The sequence below is a fragment of the Triticum urartu genome, chromosome 5A (assembly GCF_056163025.1).
Source record: "Triticum urartu cultivar PI428250 chromosome 5A, HENAU_Tu73, whole genome shotgun sequence".
Taxonomy (NCBI): domain Eukaryota; kingdom Viridiplantae; phylum Streptophyta; class Magnoliopsida; order Poales; family Poaceae; genus Triticum; species Triticum urartu.
Window position 1 is genome coordinate 560722117 of NC_141877.1, and position 9358 is coordinate 560731474.

Sequence of the window (9358 nt, forward strand, 5' to 3'; positions counted from 1 at the left end):
CGCCATTCTTCACACTGTAGACGGACGCACTGCCCTCCGCTCCAAGACTGCGAGGCACCTCACTGTTTCCCTGCGACAGCGGGATGGCGAGGCTCCTGACTGTTTCCCTGCGCACCTGCAGCGAAAACTAGACGGTTTACACGCACGGCACTTCTTTATGAGGCATATATAAACGGGGGTTATGAGCTGTAAAATAATGCTAGTATTATTTGATGCGACGGACCAACATTTGTTTTGATGAATGAGATTTGACACTTGTGTGCCGTCCCAACATCGTATCATCCCACTAATTCAACTTGCTCACTTGGATCCATCTACTTTAATTTAATTTGTGTTTCTTCCACCTATTGATATAATAATTTATTATCCATAGTCACATAATAATAACTCTTCATAATCATCTGTAGTCATCCATCAATTCATCATTCATAGAGGGTGCTTGGATCCAAGAGACTTATTTTAGTCTGACTAAAAATAGTCTTTTTAACAGGCTAAAGTTTCAAGCACCCCTGACTAAAGAGGGGCTAAAACTAGTCTTGAGACTAAAAAATTTTAGTGAAGGGTAACCCTACTAAAATGTGGATTAGTCCTCTCTCTCATCATTTAACTTCTCTCCTTTAACACAGGCGAGTTCTGGATTGGAGGGTTTGGAGGATAATAAATGCTCATTAACTTGTTTTTAGTCTCTTTAGTATTTGGATCCAAGGATGGGTGAGGCTAGCAAGTTTTAGTCCCACTTCTTTTAGTCATAAGACCAAAACATATGCAAGCACCCTCATAGTCATATATATAATAACTTGACATTATTATAGCTAATGAGAAGTAGAACGACCGTGCCATCATGATCATCGTAGTCATATAAGAACTCGATCATCATCCATAGTTATATAAAAACTGACCGTCAATATAGCCCAAATGAAAGTTAACCAACACTAGCTAAGGGTAGTCATCCTAAGGTAAATAACTACCTAGGACCTACTCCTCTCTCTTAGGTAAAATAGTATAAAACATGTACTTCGGCCCATCTTACAAATGGAGAATAGAGATCCACTTATCATCAACTTGTGGCTTGCACACATTCATATTATCTCCAATTGGTTGCCTACACGGATTCATTACTTTGCTTCATTCTTTGATATCGAGCCTTTCACCTTTTAGAGAAATTGAGTATCCACTGTGGTAAGCCGTCGGCGGAGTCGGTCATAAGCTAACCATATGCATATGACCTTCGGTGAACATCATGTGAGACACAACCTCCTTCGGGAGCTTCTATTGAAGAACATAATAGTAAAATATATAGTTAGAAATGTAGTTTACTTAAGAAAAATGTATGCAACCATAGTTAGCAAAATCATACCATGTTTTATGCATTGAAGTTACCATCATGCAACTAATGGACTAGTGGAACGCGTATTCACTATAATTTTTTCTAATTTGATAATTAGTCTTAAAAGTCTCAACATCATTTATAATTGAGACAAGAGATCCTTTCTCCTAATAAGTTAGCTCGGAGCCATAACTGTAATATGTGTTGTCTACAGCCTTCCAAGTATTTTTTGAAGAAAGTAAATAATCTGTCAATTATAAATAAGCAAGTTTAGTAGGGCATAACACCAAATATTTTTAAATAAATAATATAAATTACTTAACAAATTTGTTTGACAAACTCACATAGAGATAGAACTGGAAGCATATCTACATCCACCCAAATGTCGGTATTATCTTCAATATCATATTCAGGACGAATATCGAAGTTTATTTGCATATTCTCCTAAAATCTATAGGCCTTGCATAGAGCTCCCCAATTTGAGCAACCAAAGTGTGAGGATATATAAGCAGGAGGAACCGATGGAAGTGCATGTGAACTGTCACTGCGAGGAGAAATTACACAGTTGATGGCTTTATCGTCTCGATTTAACCACATAATGGATCAATAGATGATTACCCTTCATTTATGGCAGTGGAGGTGACAGACTGCAGTCTGCAGACAGGATCACTAGTCGGCACGATAGGTAGCTAGCATTCAGGGTGCGCTGCTGCCGAGAAAAAATACGGCCGTGTGCCCAGGAGCGACGCATCCATGGAAACAGATCTCACCTGCCTACCTATGTGAATTCTATGACCACACTCGTACCTTGTAGTGGCAGGGATGTTTATATACACACGCCATATTGCTATGCACTTCTAAGATCAATCAAATATAATGGACAGATAAATTAGTTCGCTATTCTTGCCCAGAGTTGGATCGGAGAACAACTTACCCAGTCTGTCATGCCGTTTTCTCTTTTATTGACGAGGACCTTCCACTCCCCGTTCGTGTATGATTTGAGTTCCTTCAACCAGATGGGAACATCAACCTCCTTGCAATGCATTTTTCTTGGATTTTTCTTGAAGTTATTGGACAAGTACTTGCTCGTTGGTTCTTCCTCCTTACACTCCCATTTGGAGATGAATCACCACTGGAGAGCTTTCGTCGAAGGGATCTTCGGACCGCTGGTTCTCAGAGATCGGGTGTTTGATGAGTTGACTGTTGGAACCGCAGCCCTCTAGCTACCTCTCCTCTCACTCGAACGGAGATGGAAGAAGAAGAACAGTGGACACATGATTTTCCGGCCGGCGCACGAACGTCGCCACGGGCGCACGAACCGCCCCAATCTTTTCTTCTTTACAGTGACTACATGGCTTACACATAGTTCCTTCTACAAACAGTACACACGGGGCTTTTATAGCCGGCTGCACACACAGGCCAGCGGCCACACACACCCCACTAACTCACGCACACACGCACGAATCATCCAGCCGCTGAGCCAACTAACTTGGCCGTCACACCCGGCCACTCACATCTAGCTAACCTCCTGGGAGTCTATCTGTGACTAACAAACCTATCTAGCCGCTGCATGCAGGCACACTGCAACGGCCACTACCAGATGACCCGTCATGCATGCGTCTGACTTGGCTGGCATGCAAACGCATGGCTAGCTAGCAAACTCGGTCATTGACTTGCGCCATAAACCCATATACATGGTTTATCCTAACATACTCCCCCTAAACCATGTCGTCGTTGTCGGAGTTGTTACAGCTTCCGTCATCGATGTCGTCACGACCGTGACCCAGCCCGCGGACCCGACCTGACGCAACGACGCCGGTCGTATCGTGCTCCGTCACGACTCCGGTAACACACGTCGAGCACCTTCTCCACCGCGACACACGCCTGGCGTCCCTCGGCACCCCACACGTCCCGCGCACACCTAACACGCCCGACGAGCCCGACCGCACCAGTGCATCCCGCACGTCCCGCGCGCACCCGACGCGCCCGACGAGCCCGACCGCACCAGTGCATCCCGCACGTCCCGCGCGCACCCGACGCGCCCGACGAGCCCGACCACACCACATGCCATGGACTCACCGCGCGCCGCCTCCGCGTCCGCCATGGCAGCCGCCAGCGACAAACGCCGGAAGGATGTAGCCGAACTCGAGCACAACGGCGACATATGCCTCCTCCCAACGTCAACCGCACGCTTGTACGCGCGCCCGCGGTCTCGACGCGCCCGACGCGTCCACATCGCACCCATAACACGCACTGGTCGCGCCCGACTCGCCGCCGCGGCTTATTGCCCTGCACCGCCGCGGCCTCCATGCCGCCGCGCCATGCTGCGCCGCCGCGCCACCACGCAGCACCTCGGCGGCCTCCGTGGTCGCCGCACGTACAACGTCACCTCCCGCCGCCTCCGCCACGCGCCATGACAGCCACAACGCCCCCCACCTCCATGATCCGACACACGGCCCGGAGCTCCGTCGTGCAGCTGCCGGCGAGCGCCGCCATCGCTGCCACGCCTCTGGCACGACAAGCACGCCCAAGACACCAAGCTCATGATACCAATTGTTGGAACCGCAACCCTCTAGCTACCTCTCCTCTCACTCGAACGGAGGCGGAAGAAGAAGAACAGTGGACATATGATTTTCCGGCCGGCGCATGAACGCCGCCACGGTGGCACGAACGCCCCAATCTTTTCTTCTTTACAGTGGCTACATGGCTTACACACGGTTCCTTCTACAAACAGTACACACGGGGCTTTTATAGCCGGCTGCACACACAGGCCAGCGGCCACACACACCCCACTAACTCACGCACACACGCACGAATCATCCAGCCGCTGAGCCAACTAACTTGGCCGTCACACCCGGCCACTCACATCTAGCTAACCTCCCGGGAGTCTATCTGTGACTAACAAACCTATCTAGCCGCTGCATGCAGGCACACTGCAACGGCCACTACCAGATGACCCGTCATGCATGCGTCTGACTTGGCTGGCATGCAAACGCATGGCTAGCTAGCAAACTCGGTCATTGACTTGCGCCATAAACCCATATACATGGTTTATCCTAACATACTCCCCCTAAACCATGTCGTCGTTGTCGGAGTTGTTACAGCTTCCGTCATCGATGTCGTCACGACCGTGACCCAGCCCGCGGACCCGACCTGACGCAACGACGCCGGTCGTATCGTGCTCCGTCACGACTCCGGTAACACACGTCGAGCACCTTCTCCACCGCGACACACGCCTGGCGTCCCTCGGCACCCCACACGTCCCGCGCACACCTAACACGCCCGACGAGCCCGACCGCACCAGTGCATCCCACACGTCCCGCGCGCACCCGACGCGCCCGACGAGCCCGACCGCACCAGTGCATCCCGCACGTCCCGCGCGCACCCGACGCGCCCGATCACACCACACGCCATGGACTCACCGCGCGCCGCCTCCGCGTCCGCCATGGCAGCCGCCAGCGACAAACGCCGGAAGGATGTAGCCGAACTCGAGCACAACGGCGACATATGCCTCCTCCCAACGTCAACCGCACGCTTGTACGCGCGCCCGCGGTCTCGACGCGCCCGACGCGTCCACATCGCACCCATAACACGCACTGGTCGCGCCCGACTCGCCGCCGCGGCTTATTGCCCTGCACCGCCGCGGCCTCCATGCCGCCGCGCCGTGCTGCGCCGCCGCGCCACCACGCAGCGCCTCGGCGGCCTCCGTGGTCGCCGCACGTACAACATCACCTCCCGCCGCCTCCGCCACGCGCCATGACAGCCACAGCGCCCCCCACCTCCATGATCCGACACACGGCCCGGAGCTCCGTCGTGCAGCTGCCGGCGAGCGCCGCCATCGCTGCCACGCCTCTGGCACGACAAGCACGCCCAAGACACCAAGCTCATGATACCAATTGTTGGAACCGCAACCCTCTAGCTACCTCTCCTCTCACTCGAACGGAGGCGGAAGAAGAAGAACAGTGGACACATGATTTTTCGGCCGGCGCATGAACGCCGCCACGGTGGCACGAACGCCCCAATCTTTTCTTCTTTACAGTGGCTACATGGCTTACACACGGTTCCTTCTACAAACAGTACACACGGGGCTTTTATAGCCGGCTGCACACACAGGCCAGCGGCCACACACACCCCACTAACTCACGCACACACGCACGAATCATCCAGCCGCTGAGCCAACTAACTTGGCCGTCACACCCGGCCACTCACATCTAGCTAACCTCCCGGAAGTCTATCTGTGACTAACAAACCTATCTAGCCGCTGCATGCACGCACACTGCAACGGCCACTACCAGATGACCCGCCATGCATGTGTCTGACTTGGCTGGCATGCAAACGCATGGCTAGCTAGCAAACTCGGTCATGGACTTGCGCCACAATACCCATATACATGATTTATCCTAACATTGACCATTCTTTCTCTCATATTTTTGTAGTTTGGGCTGTGCTTTATGATTCTCCTTCGCTGTATACGAACATGTATAGCCAAAGATTGAGGGAATAATTAGCAGAAAATTATGGCAATTAATTAGGAGGGGGCAGCCTGGCATAAGTAATTAGTAGTTTTTTTGTTGCGGGGTAAGTAATTAGTATATGAACATGATCTTATCGACCAGGCAATATGAACCATGTAACCTGGCCCAAAATAGGACAACATGAACCGTGTTCCTTACCAAAATGAGTGCTTGCTCTTCATGCATCTGCTTGATTGGATGTATATATATACAATTAATACTATACAGCAAGGAAATATCCAGGAGAGATATGTATATCGGTTAAAGATCTTACATTGGTTCAGATCTTACATTGACTACAGATTTGCAGTGGTAGATGATATTCACAACTAATATAAGGCGCAATTAGTGGCTGTGTTTGGTTGGGGAAGTATTTCATCAAAAAAAATCGTGCGTGCTTTTTTCCCCCATTCATTCCTACCAGCAATTTGTTGTTGGTGATGTAATAACATGTAACTATATTCCAAGAATTTAGTACATTCTGTTCTTCAATATGACTTTTTTCTTCTTGGTTCAGAGATGGAACTATGCGGGTATCCTCCATCCTGAGGCTGATTAATAAAAAACTTGAGCTCGCAAGTGAAGATAAGGTGAGCCTTTTAGATGTCCTTGTACTTCCATTTTAAATTGTTGTCACTCCACAAACACTATTCCAGTCTGTGCCCTCCTATCAAGGCGCTTGCTTCCAAGCATTACATTATCGATAAATCTAGAGTTTGCTACTTTTTTTAAGGGGCCAGTCTCCACCAATTTTCATTAAAAGGAAGTACCGTGCTGCATTTGTAGATTTGGTTGGTGACATAGTAGGATTTATTGGCACCACTTTTCTGTTGCAAATGTTCCAAAGAATACATCACTAAATCATATCTCTTCCTGTTACCGAGTGTGCTTAGAAACTAGAAAGTATGCGAGCCTGCTCTTTTGTCTGACACCTTGTGTATACACTGGTGCGAAATGCAGGTGAAGATCTTATGCCATGACGAGCCGATTTGCCTACACTGCACGGCCTACTCAAGCGGTGGCTGAGCTGCAAGCCGAAGGACGAGGTCCAGAGGCCAGTGGGTGCTCCGGCGAATGAGTTCACGATGGAGCTGCGCTACCGCCGGTGCCAGGCATCCAGGCTGTTGCAATCAGTCAAGCCTATCAATTTAACTTGTCGTGGTGCGAGCCGGTATATGTGGTTATTGTATCGCGAGGTGGTGAGAAGAAAAGGAGAAAATAAATAAAGAGAAAAAACAAGGGGTCCAACCCGGACCCTTCGCTATCAGTTTTCTTAAAATCATGTGGCTCAAGTTGTACCAGTGGGCGCAACAACTTTTGTGCCCTCCTTTAAAAAGCCGCAAAAATTTGCAATCCTAAAAGGAGGGAAAGTTAGTAACGGTAGAATTAATATGGACAGACAGATGCAATAGAAATAATATCAAACATCAACAGTCCTATAACGATAAGGAAAGAGCGAACTCAAGGTTTCTTACATGAACATATCCTTTCAACATGTCGTTACCAATGTCCGCCTCGTCTTTCGGGGCTTCGCTATCGGCAACCCCACCGCTAGAAACAGGAGTCTCCGGAGTCGCTCCATCAGCCGTCTGAGCGAGTGATGTGCCATGCTTCCTCTTATGGGTTAATGTGATCTTGGCACTCATGTCGAACCGTGCCAAAACACCACTCGGGCGAGCCTACATAACATTAGAAAGCGATGGCGATATGTATTCTCGTGAGACTTGTTGGAAATATAGATCGGGACTTCGCCCCAAAACTCCATCAACTCTAGGACATAATGATAAGAGCTTCGATCTATCATGTAGTAAGGTCATTAAATTTATGGCATAATATAAACATGGGTGACCACTTTGCAAAGGCTACCTCCAGGAGGCCTGCACCTTCGTCCAGTGCGGCCACATATGAGAGTTCAGTCTCTCTATATGTTGCTCCTGCTGCCTCCTAGGTTTTGTTTTGTGCTCCCTTTTGTGTGCGACAAAACGCACTCCTCGCGGTCTTCCTGTGCTGCTGCACACGACCATCCTTGGTTTTGGTGTCCTCTATTCTCATCTAGCATCCCGTCTATCTCTTGGTCGGTGGTGTCTAGATCCAAGAACAGTTGTCGTTGTTCTCTTGCGAATTCCCCAGCATATTGATTGTGTGCAAATTCGTCCAATTCCAAATATCCATCACTTTGATCCTCTGAACTACTTTGAACCAGGACATGCTCACCAGCCACTGGAAAAGGTGGTGACGCTGTAAACATGCACTTGTTAGGCACTGGAGAAGAGGGTGCTATTAGCGAACACCGATTTCCTTCTGAGGATGAAAGTAGCATGGGCCGACTTACTTGCAGAGCTTGGTCGGCGTCTGGGTCCACATCCACTACCATGAGTGGCACCACAACCATGACCGTGTTTTCCTCCCGTGGCCACTTCTTCTTGATAATAGTCCATAAGATCAGGGTAGGTGGGACTGGGACGACACTATCATCATCGCTAATGTTGATTAGTTCGAGCACATTGGATTTCCACATCTTGAACGAAATCTTCTCATCCGCGAATCGATGTTGGCAGAGGAGATAGACTATATATTTTTAGAAATACTTGGAGTTGGAGATGCACTAGTCGGGATCGGTTGCAGCGGGACAATTTCGTTGCTGTTAGTAAAAGCAAAGGCAACCCATTTTCTCTTCTTGAAAGACAAATCCTTACCCTCGAAGACCACCTTCTTCATGATCCACTATTCTTCATGCGGTACCGGGGGAGCCGCGTCATGGAACAGGGTCACAATCCCTAGATCAATAGCATCAATAGATGTTCTCTGTCTTTGTGCCTCGTGGATCTCGGATAGCACAACTTGTTCCATGATTCTCCACCAGCATGATTCCACCTAGCTGCAAGCCTTTTATGTGTTTCCACTCCGGTAGCCACTTGCACCAGAGCTACTCCAGAAAAACCCCATGCCGCAGCCCGAGCGAGGCCGTTGTTGGACGTGAATGCATGTGAACAACGAAGAGCCAGACACCACGCATGAATTTCTAAACGAATTCCTCTTCCTCGACCAAGAGAATGTCCGGGATATCAAGCTCCGACGATGAGAGGCCCGCCTGGGGAATGGAGCTGGGTCGGGACCTGACAAAGGCATCCACTGAGTAGCATATGTGCAGGACGCCCCCGTAGAGGTGGCCATGCAACAATTTAGTGAAAGTGCAACTTACACTTTTTTCAGTTACAATTTTCTAGAAAAGTGCAGGTTACACTTTTTCAGTAAACTAAATTTGAATTAATCTAAACCGATTGATGCTTTAGAAAAACTTCATCTACTTAGAATCAACGAGTAAATCTACTGCTTCTTCTAAAATCATGAGTTTGGTGAATCCAGACAATCCCAGCCATTCAATTATCTACATCCAACGTCCAACTTTGCTCCAATGATGTATCTATCACACCACCATAATTTTGAAACAACATTGATTGCATTAATTGCAATTGATCTTAGAAATCTATTAAAAAACATTAACTGCAATTAATTA

General features: G+C 48.9%; 1 pseudogene; it reads right to left on the reverse strand.

Annotated features, from left to right (window-relative positions):
• Positions 1-3431, reverse strand: part of LOC125531426 (uncharacterized) — a 40493-nt pseudogene extending 37062 nt beyond the window's left edge.
• Between the last annotated feature and the right edge of the window lie 5927 nt (positions 3432-9358).